At 43.8% G+C, this 23,407-nt stretch overlaps 1 protein-coding gene across 2 annotated transcripts in view; it reads left to right on the plus strand.

Moving 5' to 3' along the window:
- The window catches only part of LOC117365815 (leucine-rich repeat and fibronectin type III domain-containing protein 1-like protein), a 114,821-nt gene that overhangs the window by 68,605 nt on the left and 22,809 nt on the right, over window positions 1–23,407 (plus strand). The window contains exon 5 of one of the 2 annotated variants that reach the window (XM_033956676.1): window positions 5,876–5,928. The exons of the other annotated variant lie outside the window; for it this stretch is intronic. The gene's annotated coding sequence lies outside the window, so the exon portion shown is untranslated. Of the gene's footprint in view, window positions 1–5,875; window positions 5,929–23,407 lie in introns of those variants that run through there. 2 annotated transcript variants of the gene reach the window in all.

Consider the following 23,407-nt stretch of genomic DNA (forward strand, 5'->3'; position numbering starts at 1 on the left):
ATTGAAATTTTTAATTGTTTAAAAGTTTTCTTTTAGACCGTACACTAACTAAACCGCGCAGGACAAATGCACGCCGACAATGGCGCGCAGGATTTCTGCGTACTGGGTTAAAATTGTAAACGCTGCAAGGGGGGAGTGGGGGTGGAACCCTCTCATTAAACTTAGAAGTGTTGGTGCTTCCTTTGGTGGGGGTGGAGGGGGTGAAATCCCCCCCCCCCATTACAAAGGGAGGTAATCAACAGTTTCCTCTGTAATGGGGGGTTCCCCTCCACCCACCACCAACAGGAGTGCAAACACTTCACACAGCCCCTCAGAACACTTAATCCGGCACGCATTTGTCCTGCGCGGTTATGACGTGTCACCCTTTTTGACAGCCCATTTCCACACTTCAATTTTTACTCTTTCCCCTCTTTGTTGCTTTAACCCTATATGTTTTTCTTTTCCTATTACTTTTGTACTGCTTCTCCTTTCTCATTCTGTATTGTACGTCTGTATGAATTTGTCGATGTATGTTATTGTTCTCCCTCCCCCCCCCCCCCCCTTTTAGAATGTAATTGCTGAAGTTGCAGAGAAATACTTTTAAAACCAAGAGGAGGAAATTTTTTTTCACTCAGAGAATAGTTAAGCTCTGGAACGCGTTGCCAGAGGTTGTGATAAGAGCGGATAGCGTAGCTGGTTTTAAGAAAGGTTTGGACAAGTTCCTGGAGGAAAAGTCCATAGTCTGTTATTGAGAAAGCCATGGGGGAAGCCACTACTTGCCCTGGATCGGTAGCGTGGAATGTTGCGACTACTTCAGATTCCGAAATCTTTTGTTACTCTTTGGGATTCCGGAATCTTGATGTTCTTTAGGATTCTGAATGGAATGTTGCTACTCTTTGGGTTTTGGCCAGTGCTAGGGACCTGGATTGGCCACCGTGAGAACGGGCTACTGGGCTTGATGGACCATTGGTCTGACCCAGTTTTTTTGGTCTGACCCAGATATGTTTGTTTTTATCAACAGCCTATATCTAGGTGGAATTACAATAATAACATGCACAGAATATAACAAATATCTGGGGTTACAGATGAATAATTGCATCTTAAATAGATCTTCACAGTACAGTTCATCTTAAAACCAGCATTCAACGTTTCAGCTTTATTGAAATGCTTCTAAAAATAATGTAGTTTTAAGAATCTTTTTTAAATTTCTGAATGTCCGATAACGCTCTTAGCGGTCCAGTTAATTTGTTCCATAGCGTTACCCCCATGATAGAAATAGCAGTTGTTCTTGTGTTCTCATAATGTATTTTTGAGAAATCTGTCAAAGCCAATCGCATTGCACCCTCGGATCGCAAAGTTCTGAGCGGTCGATACATTGCCATAACCCAAGGAATCCCATGGTAAATCACTTTAAATATCAAAGTTAATGTTTTGAAAATGATACGTAATCGAACAGGTAACTAGTGCAATTTCTTCAGCCAAGATATTATATGGTCAAATTTTCTAACTCCACAAATTAGCCTTGCAGCTGCATTTTGGACCATTTGTAAAGCTTTCCACTGAACTGTTGGAACCCCCAGATATAGGGCATTGCAGTAGTCTAACTTAGCTAAGACATCAAGCAGCATTATGGGGCAAAGATCTGGAACAACTGCTCATGCCTACTACTTAAAGGGACTTCAGGAAACACCTAAAAACGCTGTTTCTGAAGTACTTAGGTAACTGACCTATACAATCTTAGTCCTCAACAAATGATCTTTAGAACTCTTAATCACTAACTTTGAACCATATTAATTCCACTCAATCTGTAGCATCTTTTAATCATTGTAAACCGCATAGAACTTCACGGTCCTGCGATATATGAACTTTTATTATTATTATTATTATCGTCTGAACCACAATAAAACTTGAAAAGTTGGCTCAGGGTGCCAGAGTTTCTTGAGCCGTCCCTGATCTTCTTACTCCCAAACTAACTACAGTACGTACTTCAAGGCTCCATTGGGGTGCACCAATTTTGCCAGCTATTCCATAATTTGATTTTAAGTTCCTGTTGAACTAGGGTTGCCAGATTGGCCCCCTAGGCATGCCCCCAGGCCCGTCTAGTTCCACCCATCCCCGCCCTCCCCCTCCACCCCCCCGCTGTCTGCTTTTGTCAGACAGGGAGGAAGCCCGCATATCCGCCGATGCTGGCGGTATAAAAGAATAAAGTTATTATTATTATTGCATGGTGACATTATGCGCACATGCCCGTGTGCATGCTGTCATCATGCGTGGATTTCCTCCCTACCTGGCACCGCTTTTTAAAACCCAAAGTGCCAGATTTTGAAAAGCCATCTGGATCCCCGGACATGGTCTCAAAAGGAGGACATGTCCAGGGAAATCCGGACGTTGAACTTTAAGTTTGTAAACAGAAATTGAAAGGGAGATTCCTAACTTTAAAATCGTATGGTGGCTATGCAATTGCCTGATTAAGATATTTGGGCTTATAAACAGGTAACATACAAGGTAGGGGGGAAAAACGCTGCCTCTCTAAATGATTGCACGGCAGGAATTCATCCACGTCCTATTAATTTTTCTCTTGCTGATCATAAATAATGGTTTAGAACAAAATAAAGCCTCGGGACTTACTGCAAAGCACTCACTCATTGTGTGTTGGCTCAAGGTCTCCTCTTTTTTTCCCTTTCTGAATTATCCCTGCAAATGGGAAGCTAGTATTTTTTTTTTTTTTTATGCAATTGGCTGCCATACTTAATTCTCCATTTGTGCTACCTGTTTTTTGTAATTTGGTTGCTGAGAGATCCACCACCGGAGATGGGCACGGCCACATTGTATCTTACTAGGGTTACCATATGGCTCCATAAAAAAAGAGGACAGATTGAGCTATCCGGGTTTTACTTCCAGTGAAAGCAATTGAAGTAAAACTATTACTATGAATTATTTCTATAGTGCTACCAGACGCACGCAGCGCTGTACAGAGTCACAAAGAGTAAAAAAACAGTCCCTGCTCAAAAGAGCTTACAATCTAAACAGGCAAGACAGACAAACAAGATGTCATGGATACAGTTAAGGGGAACGGTTAATCAGCTGGCTGGGTTGGAGGGCAGAGGGGAGTACAGGACAATCAAGCCATTGTGACTAGAGAATGACACGGTGACAAAATTCATCACCGTTCTCGTCCCCGCGGATAACCATGGGAAATAATCCCATGTTATTTTCTAGTGTCTATTTCAACCTCAGTCCTTCTACACCAGCATTCTTCAAAGCAAAGCTTGTGGGTCAGTGGTTGTGCCCAATTATACTCTGATTCTTCCCTCTCTCCTTAAAGAATGACATGAAGATGGTTTCCCGCGGGGACGGGAACGGTGATGAATTTTGTCACTGTGTCATTCTTTAATTGTGACATCACTGATGAGATTGGCTCTTATTGGTGGAATGAGGCATTATGACATCACAATCTCAGCTCTGCTTCCCAAAGACAAACAGGATGTCATGGATACAGTTAAGGGGAAGGGTTAATCTGCTGGCTGGGTTGGAGGGCAGAGGGGAGTACAGGACAATCAAGCCATTGTGACATCACTGATGAGGTTGGCTCTTATTGGTGGAATGAGGCATTATGACATCAGAGGAGTAGGGTTAAGGATTGAAAGCTATATCAAAAAGGTGGGTTTTCAGTCTGCTTTTAAACAAGGGAAGATGATTGACGGACAAACTCAGGTAATTTATTCCAGGCATAGGGGGGCAGCTAAATGAAAGGAACGAAGTCTGGAATTGGCAGTGGAGGAGAAGGGTAAAGCTAAGAGCGGCTTATCTGAGGAATGGAATTCTCTGGGGGGGGGGGTGTATAAGGAGAGAGAAGTGAGGAGAGATATTGAGGGGCAGCAGAATGAACACACTTGTAGGTCAGCAAAAACCCGGATGTCTCAATCCGTCCTCCTTTTTCTTGAGCCAATATGGTAGCCCTAATCTTAGCTGCTGTGCACAAACTTGCAGACGAGGGTGTCTTTGTGGCTATGCATGAACCCTAGCAACCAAAGGGAGAAAAATTGTGTGTCCAGACACCCCTTTCGAACAGGATTAGGTGCAATCCATCCCATCAGGAGCCCCGAGTCAGCTCACTTATTAAGCCAGCAATCAGTGGCCAAAATGTCCTGTTACTATAACTGGATAGGAAGGAGACTGCTCCCCGCTTCTCTCCCTTTCAGTTAGTCTGCAGTAATGAATCCACCTGGGGCTCAGAGCATTGTGCATCAGAGTGTGGAACCTTTGCCAGTATTCCTCCCTTACCTGGTGCATTTTCTTGATGATGGAGAAGAAATTGCTGTAATGGACCTTAATGCAAAACAAGCTGAGAGAGGCATCATATGGCTATAATGCGCTCCGTCTCTCCCGTTCCCATTTAATCCCTCACTTTGCTCTTCCAGTCAATGCTTTTCCACATATATCGCTTCAGCCCCTCCCCTGGTCAGTATTAGAAACTGATTACTAACCTTACCACAGAGAAAACAGATATGGATGGGGGGGGGAGGGGGGAGGTAAGACTCTGCAAGAAGCGGCAGAAAGCAGGGGGAGGGGGAGGTAAGACTCTGGAAGAAGCAGCAGAAAGCAGGGGGAGGGGGAGGTAAGACTCTGGAAGAAGCAGCAGAAAGTGGGGGGAGGGAGGTAAGATTCTGGAAGAAGCAGCAGAAAGGAGATGGGCAGAAAGTGGGGGCTGGGAGGTAAGACTCTGGAAGAAGCAGCAGAAAGGAGATGGGCAGAAAGTGGGGGGAGGGAGGTAAGACTCTGGAAGAAGCATCAGAAAGGAGATGGGCAGAAAGTGGGGGGAGGGAGGTAAGACTCTGGAAGAAGCAGCAGAAAGGAGATGGGCAGAAAGTGGGGGCTGGGAGGTAAGACTCTGGAAGAAGCTGCAGAAAGGAGATGGGCAGAAAGTGGGGGCTGGGAGGTAAGACTCTGGAAGAAGCTGCAGAAAGGAGATGGGCAGAAAGTGGGGGGAGGGAGGTAAGACTCTGGAAGAAGCATCAGAAAGGAGATGGGCAGAAAGTGGGGGCTGGGAGGTAAGACTCTGGAAGAAGCTGCAGAAAGGAGATGGGCAGAAAGTGGGGGGAGGGAGGTAAGACTCTGGAAGAAGCTGCAGAAAGGAGATGGGCAGAAAGTGGGGTGGAGGGAGGTAAGACTCTGGAAGAAGCTGCAGAAAGGAGATGGGCAGAAAGTGGGGGGAGGGAGGTAAGACTCTGGAAGAAGCTGCAGAAAGGAGATGGGCAGAAAGTGGGGGGGAGGGAGGTAAGACTCTGGAAGAAGCTGCAGAAAGGAGATGGGCAGAAAGTGGGGGGAGGGAGGTAAGACTCTGGAAGAAGCTGCAGAAAGGAGATGAGCAGAAAGTGGGGGGGAGGGAGGTAAGACTCTGGAAGAAGCTGCAGAAAGGAGATGAGCAGAAAGTGGGGGGGAGGGAGGTAAGACTCTGGAAGAAGCTGCAGAAAGGAGATGGACAGAAAGTGGGGGGGAGGGAGGTAAGACTCTGGAAGAAGCAGCAGAAAGAAAATGGCCAGTCTCAGTTGTGAGTGGGAAAAAGTCTGTGCAGCCATGAAATTTGTTTTACTTATTTATTCACGCAAACAAATCCCTTGTTAGATCTCCATTCTTACTTCTGCGGTTTAGATCAGGGGTGAGACCAAGTGTGTGAGAATGGCTGGGGAAATAATTGTTTAAATTAATAATGTTGTGGTCCAATTCATGGAGGGTTTGAACCCTGAAATGTTGCAGTGGTGGTGGTGGTGGGGGGGGAGTTGGCGGCTGCTGTCAGGCGTGCCCTCGACTTTGACTGATTTTTGTTTATGGCTCAGAGATGGTGTCTAGTCCCATTAATTTCCTGCTGGTCCTTGTTTTTTTTACTTTGTTTCAGGTCCGTTTCCATGGAAACCATGAGGACTTCTCTGCTTCGGATGGTCAGATTGATTTTTTTTTTTTTTTTTTTAATGAGATGTGGTCTGAGGAGACATGACCAAACCAAACTGCAGTGAACTCTCTCCTTCCCTCTCGATACACAAATCAAGATATGTATGCCGCAGGATACCTTTCCCTAAAGTTCAGACATTTGTATCACTCTCACCAGTGCTTTAAATCTTATAGTTTTGTATCTGTAATTTTTTCTAATGCATCTAGACTTTTATAATAAAAGCCTAATAAAATATGTATATTTCTAGAGCAGACCTTTCTTGGATGGAGAGCTCCCTTTAAGAGCGATTGGCTGCTCCAGTGAAGCAGCAACAGGGCTTAATTTCTGGATGCTGGGAATTATTAAAAAAGAGATGGATAATAAGACCAAGAATGTTATAATGCCCCTGTTATCGCTCCATGGTGCGACCTCATCTGGAGTATTGCGTTCAATTCTGGTCTCCGTATCTCAAGAAAGACATAGTGGCGCTAGAAAAGGTTCAAAGAAGAGCGACCAAGATGGTAAAGGGGATGGAACTCCTCTCGGATGAGGGAAGACAAACGTTTGGGGCTCTTCAGCTTGGAAAAGAGACGGTTGAGGGGAGCTAGGATTGAAGTCTACAAAATCCTGAGTGGAGTAGAACGGGTACAAGTGGATCGATTTTTTTGTTCCGTCAAAAATTACAAAGACTAGGGGGACACTCGATGAAGTTAAAGGGAAATAATTTTAAAACCAATAGGAGGAAATGTTTTTTTTCACTTAGAGAATAGTTAAGCTCTGGAAAGTGTTGCCAGAGGGTGTGGTAAAGCTCTGGAACATGTTGCCAGAGGATGTGATAAGAGCGGATAGCGTAGCTGGTTTTAAGAAACGTTTGGACAAGTTCCTGGAAGAAAAGTCCATAGTCTGTTATTGAGAAAGACATGGAGGAAGCCACTGCTTGCCCTGGATCGATAGCATAGAAAATTGCTACATCTTGGGTTTTGGCCAGGTACTGGTGACCTGGATTGGCCACCGTGGGAACGGGCTACTGGGCTTATAGACCATTGGTCTGACCCAGTGAGGCTATTCTTATGTTAACTTCTGTTCAAACTCAAGAGAAGTAGGGGCCTTTTGCTGCAAACCCTCCCTAATGCATAGCCTGCAGGGAATAGAAGGGAGGGGATGAACCTGAAGCAGAACAAAACTCAGTCACTGTACTCGGTGGCGTAGCAGGGGAGTGAGCAGCGCCCCTCTCCCGCCCTCTTCCCCGCTCCCCTCGCCACGCGTGCATGCCCCTATCCCGGACCTTTCTATTCGTGGCTGCTCGCATCGGCTTCAGCACTCTTTGATGTCACTTCCTAGGGGTGGGACCCAGAAGGGACGTCAGCGAGAGCCGACACCAACGCGGGCAGCCAAGTTCATGATGCCGCTTGCGCTGGGAAAAATTTAAAAAAAGTATGAGGGAAGGGGTGCACGCGCACAGCAGAGGATTCGGGAAGGCGCAGGGGGTGGAGAGGAGGACGGGTGCCAGCACCCCCGCCAAGACGATGCCCGGGGCAGACCACCCCCCTCTGCCTCATTACTACGCCACTATTTCACGTGAATCACAGCTGCGGAGGCGCTTTACGACACCTAATGCCACTTCCGGCGTTAGTCATGCCTACAATGGCATTAGGCATCTTAAAGTGCCTCTTTAGCTGCAATTCAGGCACTGGGGGTTTTTTTTGTTTTTTTTTTTTGGGGGGGGGGGTAGTTTACATATATTGAGGCAATTACGAAAACAAATACAAGGTGCAGTATTGGAAAAACACCGAAGTTACATCAAAGTAAACAGTTTTATATTTTCTCCCCCACCCCCTTCCTCCCCTAGTGACCAAGGACAAGATTCACTAACCGATCAAGTCCCGACCACTTAGCGACCCCTTTGCGACCCAATTTCCCTCTGACCTGATTCACTAACCTCTGTTCCAATTGGCCTCTGATCCGCGCATGCAAATGAGGGGGGAACGGCATTCAAATGATGGCAGGCAAGCGATTTACTAAAAAAATAAAAAAAAGGAAACCGACTGGGCTGACCGATCCAAAAAGAAGCGACTGCCGAGGACCAGTCGCTCAGGCCCTTTCTGACTGCCTTGCCTTCTGCCGCCCTGCTTCTCTGCCTCGATCTCTTGCCTTTCCCCACAGTGCAAGCCCATGGTTTTAAGCCGCGGGCTCGAAAGTGAAGTTAAAAGAAAAAAAAAAAAAAAAAATTGCTGCTTTTGTAAGCATGCGCAGACCATCTACAGGCAAAGAAGATGGTCTGCGCATGCTTCAGGATCGCTCACTAGCGATCCGTGTGGTCGGAGGGAGGCTCCGATTGCCCCCATTTAAATACTGACCTGTTGTGGATCAGTCGGCCTGCCGCAGATCGGGCACGATCGGCAGGTTAGTGAATCTAGCCCCATGAGTATTCTGACTTGCTTGGGTAGAGATACTAGACCAGTGTTTTTGAACCTTTTTACACTTATGGACCGGCAGAAATAAAATAATTATTCTATGGACCGGCATCGGTCCGTGGACCGGTGGTTGAAGAACACTGGGCTAAGTCGTGGGCCCATCTCTACCCAATCTCCACCCCAGACCCCCCCCCATAATAGTACTAATTGCACCTTGCACATCCCGTGCCTCATCTGGAAGCCTTCCCTCTGACGTTGCAACGTCAAAGAGAAGGCTTCCGGTTCAGGCGCAGGATACCCGTAGGAGCCGCTGCCCGTGGCTTTGTGCACTGAATCAGTTAGGAAGAGGGAGCTGGCTCGAAGATAACGCCGCATCGATCGCACCGTGGACCGGCGGTTTAAGAATACTGTTTTGGGCCTGATGCACGTGCTGGCCCTGTGGACCGGCAGGAAATTTCTGTGGACCGGCACTGGTCCATGGACCGGTGGTTGAAGAACACTGTACTAGACTGTATATTAAGGTTACAAGTTCAGTAATCTGCTTCGGGCAGTCGGTGTCAGCAATTTCCAGCAGGCACTGCTTTTTAAGCCCCAGTAGGCGCCTACATTAAAAAAATAAAAAAAAGATATCAATTGTTTTTAAACAGCTTTTCCCACTTAAATTAGGTGTCTAACTTAAGGCACCATTTATAGAATCCGGGCCTAAATGACCACATTTAAATGCATATTAACATAGTCTGCGGTAAGGGTTTCTGTGCGAGTTCACACCTGCACTGAAATCCTTCCTGCACTGCTGTCCCGCGGTAAAACGATGTGTGCAACGCTGGCGTTAATTACACAGCAAGTTTTCTGCAAGGGCCCCTGAGCCCTGGTCAGCAGTGATATTGAACTAAGGCCGAAGCCTCCCAGTAGAGCATAAGGGCAGGATGCAAGCTAGCCTTTCAAACAGTGTATCTCAAACTGTGTGCCGGGGCACACTAGCGTGACTCCGGGGATTCCAAGTAGACCGCGGCACACTGAGGAGGAAGAGAGGCGCCTGCCAGCTGACTTCCCTAGGCGGTACGGCGCCAGCGCTGCCCGATGTGCCGAAGCCCTGCATGTTTCCCCCTTCTCTCTAGCATCCTCCGGCTTCCTCCCTGGCCTCATCTTTAAAGCTAATTACAGCAGCCTGCAAAGGATCGCTGGTAGGTAAAATGGTTTTATTTTCAATATAGTTTTGAGAATTTATATCTTTTGTGTATATTCTGTGTATATAAAAAAATGAATGGAAAAAATTGCATTACAGTTAGTAACGGGATAGGATCTGGGGCAGAGCTAGGGTGGGCCTAGGGAGGTCTGGGGTTGGGGTACTCAGTTGATATTTGTTAGACTTAGGGGGTACTTAGATTGAAGTAGTTGAGAAACGCTTCTGTAGGCAATCAGCTGGCACCAGTGCCTCTCCTTTTCTCTGGCCCTCTTCCCTGCTGGCACCCCCTACTGGCGTCTCAGGGCCCATCTGGAAGGCCTCTGGACATGTGCGGATGTCAACGTGATGATGTCACACCTACGTGTGATGTCATCACAGTGAAGTCCGCGCACTTCTGGGTGCCTCAAGCTTTGGCCACTACTATTAGTGTGCCCCGGCTCAAGAAAGTTTGAGAGACTGCTTTAAAAGATAGAAGATTCGTGGTCTATTTTTAAAATGAAGAAGGGTACAGGATGTCGAAGAACAACAACAAGATATAGTCAAGCACTGAGGTTCCACAAATTAATCTTCCATGTGAGGATCGTTGTAATATAAGGAAGCAGTTTTTCTGACTGCACCCCCCTCCCCCAATAAATTGCATCTCTCTCTCTTGAGGTTTGAATAACTTAGCCCAAAGCACAGCAGATTGGCATGGCTCACGCACGTAGCATTGGGGAAAAAGTTAAATATTGAATAACCCATTTTATTAAATGGTGCTGGATCTGACTCAAACCTTTAGCTTATCTACTATTCTGATTCAAGGTTTTGCAGTTCATAAAATTTCAATAGAGAACCATAAAATGCTTGAAGTTATACAGATTTACTGCTCCGCACATTTGTACATTCAATCATGGAATAATCTGAATGCTGAGGAGTTTAAAATGCCCAGCAAGTCATTTGTATTGGAGAGGACGTAGGTATATCAGATCAAGAGAGTGAGAGGTTTATTCTTCAGCTAGTCTTTAATAGAGCTGTTGGGGGAAAAAAAATATGATTCCTCACTGGAAATAGAAGAGACAGAAAGGCAAAGGAGAAATCCTAAAACTGTGGTTGTTTGTTGGTAGGGTTACCAGAGGTCCAGATTTACCTGGACATGTTCTCTTTTTAGAGGACATGTCCGGGCGCCTAGACGGCTTTACAAAACCCGGCACTTTATCCGGGTTTTGAAAAGCTTCCAGCTCGGGACCGCGTCGGGAGGGCATCTGCAAATGTGCAGATGCAATGCGGTGACATCATATGCATGGACGCATGCGTGCAATATCATGAAGTCACAGCTGCCCGCGCGCAGATGCCCTCCTGATGTGGCTCCGCGCATGAGAACAGGTTGAAGGGGCGGGGCTATGGCTCAGTAAAATCTGGGAACCCTATTCGCTGGTGATATTGAACTGGTAACCAATCAGAAAATAAGTCCCCTCCCAACAGAAAATAACTCCCCTCCTCCAATAGATAAACCTTCAGCTGCCAGTCACCTGCCCCCCCTCCCCATAAAAAAAGTCATTAGCACAATGGACCATAGACTTCAGGACAGCATTCCTAGAAGAAGATTCTCAAAACTCGAGGGAAAATCCTGAGTCCAAAATGGAGTCAATGCAATGGAAGCACAAGTCATCCCCCACCCCCAAAAAGTTCAAGAGAGAAAAATCTGCAGGCAAAGTCACTAAAAAGGGTATCACAACCAGGACGAAGGAAGTCATCATGCCGCTGTATCGTGCCCACATCTGGAGAACTGTGTCCAGTACTGGTCGCCGCACCTCAAGAAGGACATGGCAGTACTTGAGGGGGTCCAGAGAAGAGCAACTAAACTGATAAAAGGTATGGAAAATTATTCATACGCTGACAGGTTGAAAATGCTGGGGTGGTTCTCCCTGGAAAAGCGGAGACTTAGAGGAGACATGATAGAAACCTTCAAAATCCTGAGGGGCATGGAGAAGGTGGACAGGGACAGATTCTTCAGACTGTGGGGAACCACAAGTACAAGGGGTCACTTGGAGAAATTGAGAGGGGACAGGTTTAGAACAAATGCGAGGAAGTTCTTTTTTATCCAGAGGGTGGTGGACACATGGAACGCGCTTCCGGAAGTTGTGATAGGCCAGAGAACACTACAGGGTTTCAAGGAAGGTTTGGATAGGTTCCTGGAGGATAAGGGGATAGAGGGGTACAGATAGAAGCAGAGGTAGGTTACAGAAATGGTCAGGAACCATTTCACAGGTCACAGACCTGATGGGCTGCCGCGGGAGCGGACCGCTGGGCGCGATGGACCTCTAGTCTGACCCAGTGGAGGCAACTTCTTATGTTCTTATGTTCTTAATTGTATTCTAGGATGATGAAGGACTTTTGCTTCTGGAGTTCATGTCACATAAGATGACTGTAATTGGGGGAGAGTTATGCCAACACAATGATCGCTTTGTGGGAGTCAATCGAGGAGAAAAGACGAGGAAATCTCACAGCAGGCGTGCTGCTTCTTCACGACAACGCGCTGGTGCACATCACAACCATCACAGGCTGCCATCGGAGAATGTGGGTTTCAGCAGCTGAACCATCCACCCTACAGTCCGGACCCGGCTCCCTCAGATTAATTCCTGTACCAAGTTTTGAAGAAATCTCTTTGTGGACAGCGGTTTTCAAGTGCTGAAGACGTTAAGGAAGCTGTGATGTCCTGGTTTGAAGGTCAAAAGGGTTAAAGTTATTGCAGGAAAAGTGGATGAAGTGCATGGAGCCATCAGGGGACTATATTGAAAAAAAACCCATAAATTTTTTGAAAACTCTTTTTTTTTTCCTGAGGTAGATAAATTATTGAATGCCTCTCCTATAACCATACAGATAAGAACATAAGAACAGCCATACTGGGTCAGACCAATGGTCCATCTAGCCCAGTAGCCCGTTCTCACGGTGGCCAATCCAGGTCACTGGCCAAAACCCAAGGAGTAGCAACATTCCAGAGCTGAGATTGTGATGTCATAATGCCTCATTCCACAGTGCCTCAGAGACAACCTCATCAGTGATGCTACAATGGCTTGATTGTCCTATACTTGGCTCACGTAAGAACATAAGAACAGCCATACTGGGTCAGACCAATAGTCCATCAAACCCAGTAGCCCGTTCTCACGGTGGCCAATCCAGGTCACTAGTACCTGGCCAAAACCCAAGGAGTAGCAATATTCCATGCTACCGATACTTCAAGCATTTTCCCTATCTGTCCCAGTGGGATCATAACTAGGGCAGTGGAGAATTAAGGACTCCTTTAACGAAGCCGCGGTAGCGGTTTAACGCGTGTAATAGCGTGTGCTAAACCGCCGTCCGCGCTAGCCGCTACCGCCTCCTCATGAGTAGGCGGTAGTTTTTTGGCTTGCGCGGGGGTTAGTGCGTGATTAAAAGACACGCGCGTTAAAGCCGCTTCCGTAAAAGGAGCCCTGACTTGCCCAGGGTCACAGGGAGGAGTGTGGGATTTGAACCCATAACTTTTTTTTTTGGGGGGGGGGGGGGGTTGAGGGTGTCTGAGGCTGTAGCTCTAACTACTATGCCACAGACACCTCCTAAAAACACACAAACTCTGTCAGACCTTACTAAGGGGCCCTTTTTCTAAGCTGCATTAGGTATAGAAAATATAAAGTTATTATTATTACTAAGATGAGCCTAACACAGGAAAAAAAAAATGGAATACTGTGGAATGCGCTCAGGCATCCTATGGTGACCTGGAAATCTGCATGCGCTAATCACGTGCTCGTTTTTCTACAGATTTTTGAGGGGTGTGCCACGGGTGGAGGGTGAGCATACCTGTGCATCTATATTGCCACGTGTTAACTGGTAAGCAATTGATGGGGCGGTACTTGGAAAGACCCCCCCCCCCAAGAAAGAGACATGGGAGTTCTGATGGATAAGTCGATGAAGCCGTCCGCGCAATGCGCGACGGTGAAAAGGGCGAACAGAATGCTAGGAATGATCAAGAAGGGGATCACGAACAGATCGGTGAAGGTTATCATGGCCCATGGTGCACCCCCACCAGCACTGGTCGCCGTACATGAAGAAGGACACGGTACTACTCGAAAGGGTCCAGAGAAGAGCGATTTAAATGGTTAAAGGGCTGGAGGAGTTGCCGTACAGTGAGAGATTAGAGAAACTGGGCCTCTTCTCCCTTGAAAAGAGGAGATTGAGAGGGGACATGATCGAAAAATTCAAGGTACTGAAGGGAATAGACTTAGTAGATAAGGACAGGTTGTTCACCCTCTCCAAGGTAGGGAGAACGAGAGGACACTCTCTAAAGTTGAAAGGGGACAGATTCCGTACAAACGTAAGGAAGTTCTTCTTCACCCAGAGAGTGGTAGAAAACTGGAACGCTCTTCCGGAGTCTGTCATAGGGGAAAACACCCTCCAGGGATTCAAGACAAAGTTAGACAAGTTCCTGCTGAACTGAAACGTTGGCAGGTAGAGCTAGTCTCAGTTAGGGCTCTGGTCTTTGATCAGAGGGCCACCGCGTGAGCAGATTGCTGGGCACGATGGACCATTGGTTCTTATGCATGGATTTTGAAATTAGCTGCACCCCCAACATATCATACTTCAATTCCCAGTTAGCTGACAGTTGCTCTAAATGGAATACATAAATCCCATCTGTCTATCGAATCTCTATAGGTTGAGTGCAATATGTTTTATTGCAGTTTCCAAACAGAAATTACATTATACAAAAAAATAAAAGCAATATTAATATAGAACACCAGATAGGAGATATGGAAGGGTATTCTGCGCATTTATATAGATCCTAAAAAGATTACATAGCAGTACAATACTTATCCACTGGGCTCCAGACTTTAACAAAGAAATCCACCGCATTACATCGTTTCACTGTGATAGTTTCATATTTAATATTGCCAGACTGGGTACAAGGAATAATAAGAATTCAATAATGCATTATTTTTCTAATTTTTTAAGGATTAACTGCAGAACAATTGCCCCTCTCCAGCAGGGCATCTGATCACAGTTACACCCCTCCCCCGATCCAGCAAGGGAGAACACTTTAAATATATATTTTTTATTTCTCTCGATACTTTATTTTTTATCTCTATTTTTTTATTTATTTATTTTACTTATTTATTTTTAATTCTATCTTTAAATTTATTTCTTCATTACTTGGTGGAATATTCATTTCTATCTCTATCCCTGTCTTTATATTTTATCTTTATTTTTCATAAATTGTCTCTTCAGGTGCTTTAGTTAGATTGTGAGCCTTTGGGACAGTTAGGGAATTTCCAAGTACCTATCTTATTTATTTTTATTTATTGTATCTTTTAATGCATTCATTTTTGTAAACCGCTTAGAAACCTCACGGTTATTAGCGGTATATAAGAATTAAATTAAATTAAATTAAAAAAAAATAAAAATCAAATAGTATAATGTAATGGTGGATACATTTTTTTCCCCCCTAAGCAATCACCTTGTTGATAACCAACGCATATAAACATTATTGACTGGTTGGGACCAAGGCCAGGACTGGAATCCTCCAGGAGGCTGATAAGCAGCTTTCTACTCTCACTGTCCAATCTCTCAGTGACTTAGGCCAAGTCAGTGCTGTGTTTTGAATCAACAGTTTACTAAGGTCACATAATAGGCAGAGGCAGTAGCAATAGAAAGAAGTCAGAAGGCCGGCGAGGATCAGAGAACCTAAGACAAGATTTCACGTGGGTTAAGGTTAGGGTTAACATATGGTTCCAGAAAAATGAGGACGGATTGAGACATCAGTAGAAGTAAAACCCAGATGTCTCTATCCATCCTCCTTAGTGTGACCATATGGCTCCAGAAAAAAGGGGACGGATTGAGACATCCGGGTTTTACTTCCATTGAAAGCAACCAAGATGTCTCAATCTGTTCTCCTTACTTCCATTGCTTTCAATGGAAGTAAAACCCGGATGTCTCAATCCGTCCCCTTTTTTCTGGAGCCATATGGTCACACTATCCTTACCGCCATTGTTTCAAAAGAAGTAAAACCCGGATATCTTAGTAGTCTGTCCTCTTTTTTTTAATTTTTTTTCTGGAGCCATTTGGCAACTCTACCCTAGGGCAATGTTTCTCAACTCGGTCCTGGAGTAGCCCCTTGCCAGTCAGGTTTTCAACATATGCACAATGAATATGCATCAACTTGATTTGCATACACTGCCTCCATATGCAAATTTATTTCATGCATAGTCATTGAGGATACCCTGAAAACCTGACTGGCAAGGGGGTACTGCAGGACTGAGTTGAGAAACACTGCTCTAGGATTACTATATGGCTCCCGAAAAAAAAAGGACATCCGGCTTTTACTTTCACTGCTTTCAATGGTTGTAAAACCTGGTAATCTCAATCTATCTTCCATCTTCTCAATCTATCTTCCTTACTTCCATTGCGTCGCGTCTACATATGCGCAGATGCCGTCTGAGGGCAGGGCTGGGAGGCAGAACAGGGCGTGACAGAGGTGGAACTGGACGGTCCTGGGGTGTGTGGCCATGGGTCTGGATTTTCCCCAAAGGAAAATCTGGTAACTCTATATCAGTGGTCTCCAACCCTGTCCTGGAGGACCACCAGGCCAATTGGGTTTTCAAGCTAGCCTTAATGAATATGCCTGAGAGAGATCTGTTTATAATGGAGGTGCCAGGCATGCAAATCGGCTCCATGCATATTCATTAGGGCTAGCCTGAAAACCCGATTGGCCTGGTGGTCCTCCAGGACAGGGTTTGGGACCACTGCTCTATATCACATAGAGCAGAAGCTGACCATACTTTAAAGCAGGGCTGCCCAAGTCCGGTCCTCGAGATCTACAGGCAGGCCAGGTTTTCAGGATATCCACAATGAACATGCGTGAGAGAGATTTGCATACCAAGAAGGCAGTGCAGGCAAATCTCTCTCATGCATAGTCATGGTGGATATCCTGAAAACCTGGCCTGCCCGTAGATCTCGAGGACTGGACTTGGGCAGCCCTGCTTTAAAGGGACCGTGTTCCAGCTCATTTGCAGGTGCCTATCATAGCATTATCTGAGGTGTAATTCATTTTGTTCTGCTATTGTGGAAATACGAGGTGTGAAAAAAAAAAAATAAAAAAAGGCTATCCAGCTATATTTGTGCCTAGAAACCAAACTGCTGTCGGTGTTTACATGTCTGCAGCTTTCACCTCAGTTTGTGATTCTCTCCACAAGACAATGCCTTGTTTTCTGTGCCAAGATACGGATCAGAAACAAATTATAGAAAGTATTCACATAATACAAGGATGGGAAATAAAACAGGCTTTTTAAAAGGCTTGCTATAATTATCCAGCGCAATTCAGTTTTATTTAACCCAGCTGATTTCAGCCTGCATCACTAGTGTGACCATATGGCTCCAGAAAAAAGGGGACGGATTGAGACATCCGGGTTTTACTTCCATTGAAAGCAACCAAGATGTCTCAATCTGTTCTCCTTACTTCCATTGCTTTCAATGGAAGTAAAACCCGGATGTCTCAATCCGTCCCCTTTTTTCTGGAGCCATATGGTCACACTATGCATCACTCCAGTATCTACTGCAACCACCAACTCCAGGTGACTGGAGACTTTGGTGGAACATGAGCATGAGTGGAAATATTTGGGGGCAGGTGTCAGCAAGTTTCAAGTTTCAAGTTTTATTGATTTTGATAAATCGCCTATTTTATACTAAGCGAGCAACAATTAAAAAGAAATGCTATACATAGTTTTAAAAGAGGTACATAAAAATTTCGGACAGACAATACTGACAAACTTGAGAAACAATGGGAAGGGATAAAGTAGGTTAAAGTTACATATTGCGTTTCTCAGAGGAGAAGAAAATGAAAATATGACAGAGGAAAAAACATTAGGGTTGGGGGTTTAGAAAGTCATATTGAGAGAAGTTGAGAAAAAAAGAAATGGGAATTATTTAAAATTGCTGATTAAAAAAAATAAAAAAATAATAGTAAGTGAGAAGGTTTTAAATATTAAAAGAAGTTTTAAAAAAGAAAGTTTTTAGGTTAGATTTAAATAAATTCAGGTCTTTGGTTTCTCTAATGTATAAAGGAAGGGCATTCCAAGTAAGGGGAGCCATGACTGAGAATATGTCGTGACGTCTGATTCCGATGATCTTTAGAGAAGGTACAGTAAGTGTTCCTAAAGCAGTTGATCTTAATGCTCGGGACGAGCTATATGGAATTAATAGTTGATCTATAAATAAAGGTTCATTATTGAGTAGAGTTTTGAAAGTTAGAAGTGATATTTTATAGGTTATTCGTTGATTAATTGGGAGCCAATGTGAGTCTATTAAAAAGGGTGTTACATGGTCTAGCCTTGGAAACCAAACGGGCTTTGGTCATTTTTTTAAAAAAATGTGATATATGTCATGAAAGGGCTGTGGCTCACTGGTTGGGCCGCTTGCCTCTGTACCCAGAGGCTGTGAGATTAAATCCCAGTGGTGTGGTAGAGTCACCCAATCCTCCAGTTCCCACCACCTTGAACGTCAGCTTTGAAATGCCAACGCAACAAAAAGGCAGCCCCATATTCCCTTTGCTTTTAGCAAATGCTACTTGTAAACACTGAAAGATCAGTTTTATACTGTGAGTGAACTGCTTTCACGGTGCAGGGTAAATCAAAAACAAACTTCAAAAGAAAGCCAGCACAAACCTTTCATACTCAAAGAAAACCAAAACATCCAGCAGTCCTTACACAAACATGAAAACCATATGCTCCGGAGATCCACCACTTCTTAAAAATGCTCATTGGCTTCCGGTATCTCATAGAATAACTTATAAACTATGCCTACTCACTTTTAAATCAATACATTTTAAAACGCCCGCATTTATTTTTAAATCACTGATTCCTTACTCCCCAAACAGAACATTGCGGTCAAACGAACAACATTTACTGACAATTCCTTCCCTCAAGATCATCAACACTAGATGACAATTTATCTTTTCCGTTACTGCCCCACAAATCTGGAATTCTCTTCCAATTTATTTAAGAGAAGAACATAATATGGATAAATTTAAGACTAATTTAAAAACATTCCTTTTCAAAGATGCTTTTGAGCAATAATTCTTAATCTTGAATTTTCTAATAATGTTGTATTTGACCATCCGTCTTAAATTCCTAACCTTGTGTTTTTACCTGACCACCTTTTCTATAATAATTTGTAGTTCAAATCCCCTTCGCCTTTTGTTCTTGTTTGTTAAGTTTGTATATAGTCTAGTTTATTTTAATGTTTATGTTTAAATAATGTATTACTTTTAATATTGTAATTTTAATTGGTTTTTTTTAAAATGTATGTTCATCGCTTTGAAGTACGATTAAGCGATTAATCAAAAACTTTAATAAACTTGAAACTTGAACTGTAAAGATTGCTTAAAACAAGCTAACTCATAGGCCTAGATTCACTAAACTCACCGTTGTTGGGCGATCCGTGGCCGAGTTTTGCCAAGCGACCGATTCACAACAGCTTCAGCATGCAAACGATCTGATCGGACGCACGCCCTACAGCGATCCCATGGATCAGTGTAGAGCGATCGAGACGGATGCGCAGATCATCCTTGCTGGTTGCAGATGCGATTTGCGCATGCGCTAGCTCTTAGCACAAGCGAAGTCAAAGGGGGAGCGGTGGCTGCAGTTTAGCTGGCCCTACAAGTGGACATTAATAAGGAATCATTTCAATTTGGCCTAGGGGCAGCCAGATTATATGGAAAAGAACACGCTTGTGCAGCCAGATTGTGGAACAGAACACGCTTTTAACCCGTAGGTTAAAACCACGGGCTCGCACTACACTTTTTGCAGAATATTTCAGGGCGGCAGAGAGCAGGAGAGTCGGCAGGGACTAGGATTTCAGGGTGGCAGAAAGCAGGAGAGTCGGCAGGTCCTCAGCAGTTGCTTCATTTTGGATCAGCAAGCCCAATCGGTGTTCCTTCTTCTGTTTAGTGAATCGCTTCCTTCCTATTTATGCATGCCATTTCCCCTCATTTGCATGTCCGGATCGGGTGGGAGATTGATTGGCCAGAAGGTTAGTGAATTGGGCTGGGGTCAGGGAATGCTCGCAGGCTGGTCGGGACACGATCGGTGAACTTAGTGAATCTAGCCCATAGTTCACCAAAAATGTTGGCTAAAATTCAAACACCACAATGTAATTTATGCAGAAAAAAAAAAACTTAGCTTGTGAAACTGCTCCACTGGACCACTGCCGACATGGCCAGCATTTTGAGTCCTGCACCAGGGTAGAGGTCCAATTAAAACAGCTCAAACATATTCAATTAAAAAAAAAAAAAAAAAACACAAAAAAACAACCTAGTAAATATTGTGCATTATTTGCAAATAGAATGCCCCAAAACCAAAAAAAGAAAAAGAAATAAATGAACCACCTCCCTAAAAAGTAGGAAATCCCCTGACATTAAATATAGGGCTCTTTTTACAAAGGTGCGTTAGGGCCTTAACGCGCGGAATAGCCGCTACAGCCTCCTCCTGAGCAGGCGGTAGTTTTACGGCTAGCGTGCGCTAAAAACGCTAGCGCACCTTTGTAAAAAGAGCCCGTAGAAACCCCTGTCAAATTTTTGGAAGTCATTTTGGAGTCATCTACCAATGGTTAGTGAAGGAAGTGCTATCTGCTGCATGGCTGATAGGAATCAAATACCTTAGCAAATAATACCCATTTCTAGGCTATAAAAACTTGGCCAAAGAAATATGTGATTGAGATCTTAAAAATTTCCCCTAATAATATTCCTCCCACTATCCTAGGGGACCCTCAGCCAGTTGGGTTTTCAGGATATCACTAATGAATATGCATGAGAGAGATTTGCATATAATGGAGGAGACAGGCATGCAAATATGTCTTATGCATATTCATTAGAGATATCTTGAAAACCCAACTGGCTGGGGGTCACCTAGGATAGGGTTGAGAACCACTGCATTAATAGAATTTACCATTTACTTAATAAAAATATTCCACATAATGAAGTGTGGGGGGGGGAATAATTTTTAATTTTAATTTTTAACTTCCCTTTCCTTCTGTATCTCCCTTATATGTCTCTTTAACTTTTAAATAATTTGTAGTTCTTATCGCTCTCTTCCCTTATGTTCTTAGTTTTGTTACGTTTGTCAATAGTCTTGTCAGATCTTTTTTTTTTGTTATTGTATTGTTCCCCACATTTTGTAATTTTATTATTATGTACATCGCTTAGAATTATGATTAAGCGATTAATCAAATCTCCATTAAACTTGAAACTTGAAAGATAACCAAGTTGATTTTGAAAATGTATCAAACTTTAACAAACTTTAACAACAGACACTGAAAGAACTACTCTTTTGGTGTCTTTTGTCTTCGAACAGGACCTATATATGATTCTAAAGCTGTATTTCAGAAATGCTCAGAAACTATTTGGGGATCATAAAGTGTGGATATATCCTGATGTGACTAAAATTACTCAGGAGCGGAGAAAAGATTTTCTTCCCTTGCGTCATTCCTACTTGCATACCCTTGTAAATGCCTGGTTAGATATCTGGGAGTCAAATATACTTTTTTTTCACCGGTTCATTTGAAGGAGTTTATAGATGTTAAAAAGATCATTAAGGAATGAAAAGGTAGAAAATAAGATTTAATTGTCTGCATTCTAGGCCTTTTTGTCAAATGGGAATGTTTCTTTAATTATCTTCAATAATTTTGTATGACCTCAACTTTCAAGTTTCAAGTTTATTCAGAAATTTTATAAACCGCCCAATTGGTGAACATTATGTTAAAAAAACATATATGGGGTAATTATACATCCTTTAAAACAATAATCATTATATTAAACATTGAAAAACAATACCAAAACAAACAGGAATAAAAAAGGGAAGAAGGGTAGAACTACAATTTATCAAGTAAGAAAGAGAACATATAGGGAAAGAACAAAAGGGAGGGTATCTAAAAGTAGAATAAAACTATGTAGCCCTAAAAAGGGCATTTAGGTCTCGAAAGCATCAAGGAAAATAAATGTTTTTAATTTCGTTTTAAAATGGTGAAGAGTTGATTCTTCCCGTAAGTGGACCGGAGTATTATTCCAAAGAGAAAATGGTAGATCTCATTGTGTTGATAAACTTGAGACCTCCTTCTTTTATTGTAGTCTAAGAAGGGGGTGAAAATGTACCTGAATGGAAGGTTTTGATTTCCTATTGTTTAAATTTTTTGCTTTCCCTGAATTTCATGAAACAAGATTTATTCTTGTGAATATATGTAAAAAATTATTAAAAAAAAAAAACTTGGCCAAAAAGAACTAGAAAATAGAGTTGGCTTGTGAGAATTAAGAACAGTTTTATAGGTAATTTCTACAACTGGTCATCTCACAGAAGAAACAGGACATGAAGACCAAGCAGAAGATCAAACCAGGCCCAGAGCAAATTTTTGGTTGGTTCCAAGCAAACGGAAAAACAGAACTACTTCTAATCAACAAATGAGGTGCGAACAGCCCAAGTTACCAACTAACTCTGAACGGCAACACCAAAAAATCACCCACGGAAGGCGTGAGAAACCTAGGAGTATGGCTAGACCCAAACCTAGACATGACCATATGCATCCAACGCATTGTGAAAAACACTTATGGCAAACTCTACTGGGTCTCAGAGGACTAAAACCCTACCTCACCTATCAAGCGATACCCAATTTAGATTTAATATCTCAGTCTTTGACTACAGCGATGCAATCCTGCTGGGCATTCCAAAGTACACGTTCGGGCAGATCCAAATAGTAGAAAACGCTGCAGCTAGATTTCTGCTGGGGAAAATCGAGGCAGACGCGTGCCACCCCGCTACCGAAAGAGTTACACTGGCTCCCAATTGAAAAGTGACATAATAACCAATCTAGACGGAGATGTTCAAAAAGCTTGCCGTGCAAGTAAGACTGGCTGTAGCCCAGCCGCCAATGCACAAAAACGGTTCTCGGGGACTTTTACCAATCATGGCGGCAGCCACTGAAAACCCTATGCAAATGCATTACAAGGAGCTCATTAGTATTAAAATGAACACTCCGTGTGACGCACAGCAGGGAACACCCTCCTCTTCCCGTGCAAAATTTTCCGGCAGGTCTGGAACTGCCGGTAGCTGTTTGTGCTTGTTTTATAGGCGGTTGTATCCCTCGCCTAACAGATGCATTCTGATATAAGTGTGGGACACACACACCTGAAACAAGCATAACAGCTGTGTCCAAATCACATGTGAAACAACAGCAAAAAATAAAAAATAAAAAAACCCAAAAGTAAATTTGCTTGAGAGCTCTGGTGATCACAGAAACTTTACTGGGCCTGCGCACCCGAGCTGTGCCTACCACTCACCTCTTGTCTGCAGGTGCCAAGCACAATTCCTCCCTCGTTTTACCAGGATACTCAGCACAAATAGCGTGCATATGATTCCCATGCTATTTGGGCTGAGCATAGGTCGGCATCCTTCCTTCCCTAATCCCACTTTCCTTTAACTCCTCGCGCCCTGACTCCACCAGGACCGCCCATAAATTAAAACTATCCTTCCCCTCCCTACATGGTATTCTCCACGCAGGTAAACTGGGAAAATCACTTCTTTTCAAAATCACAGGTCTCTGGAATGACCTTACCATCCCGCTGCGGAACCTGAGCTCCCTCCATTTATTCCGCAAGCAACTAAAAACCTGGCTCTTCTCTAACATGTCATTTCTTTTCCCTTACTTTTCCACTCGATTTATAAACTTATGTAAATCTTTTCCTACCCTTTCTCATTTTTAAGTTCTTGTAAACTGTGCCGAGCTCTACTTCCGTGGAGATGATGCGGTATATAAACTTAAGGTTTAGTTTAGTTTAGTTTAGTCGGCAAAAGAAAATCACTCCCAACCCGGCATTTTCCACCGAGTGGCCAGAGCTTTGTGCATGCCACC

This window comes from Geotrypetes seraphini, chromosome 8 (genome assembly GCF_902459505.1).
Source record: "Geotrypetes seraphini chromosome 8, aGeoSer1.1, whole genome shotgun sequence".
NCBI lineage: Eukaryota > Metazoa > Chordata > Amphibia > Gymnophiona > Dermophiidae > Geotrypetes > Geotrypetes seraphini.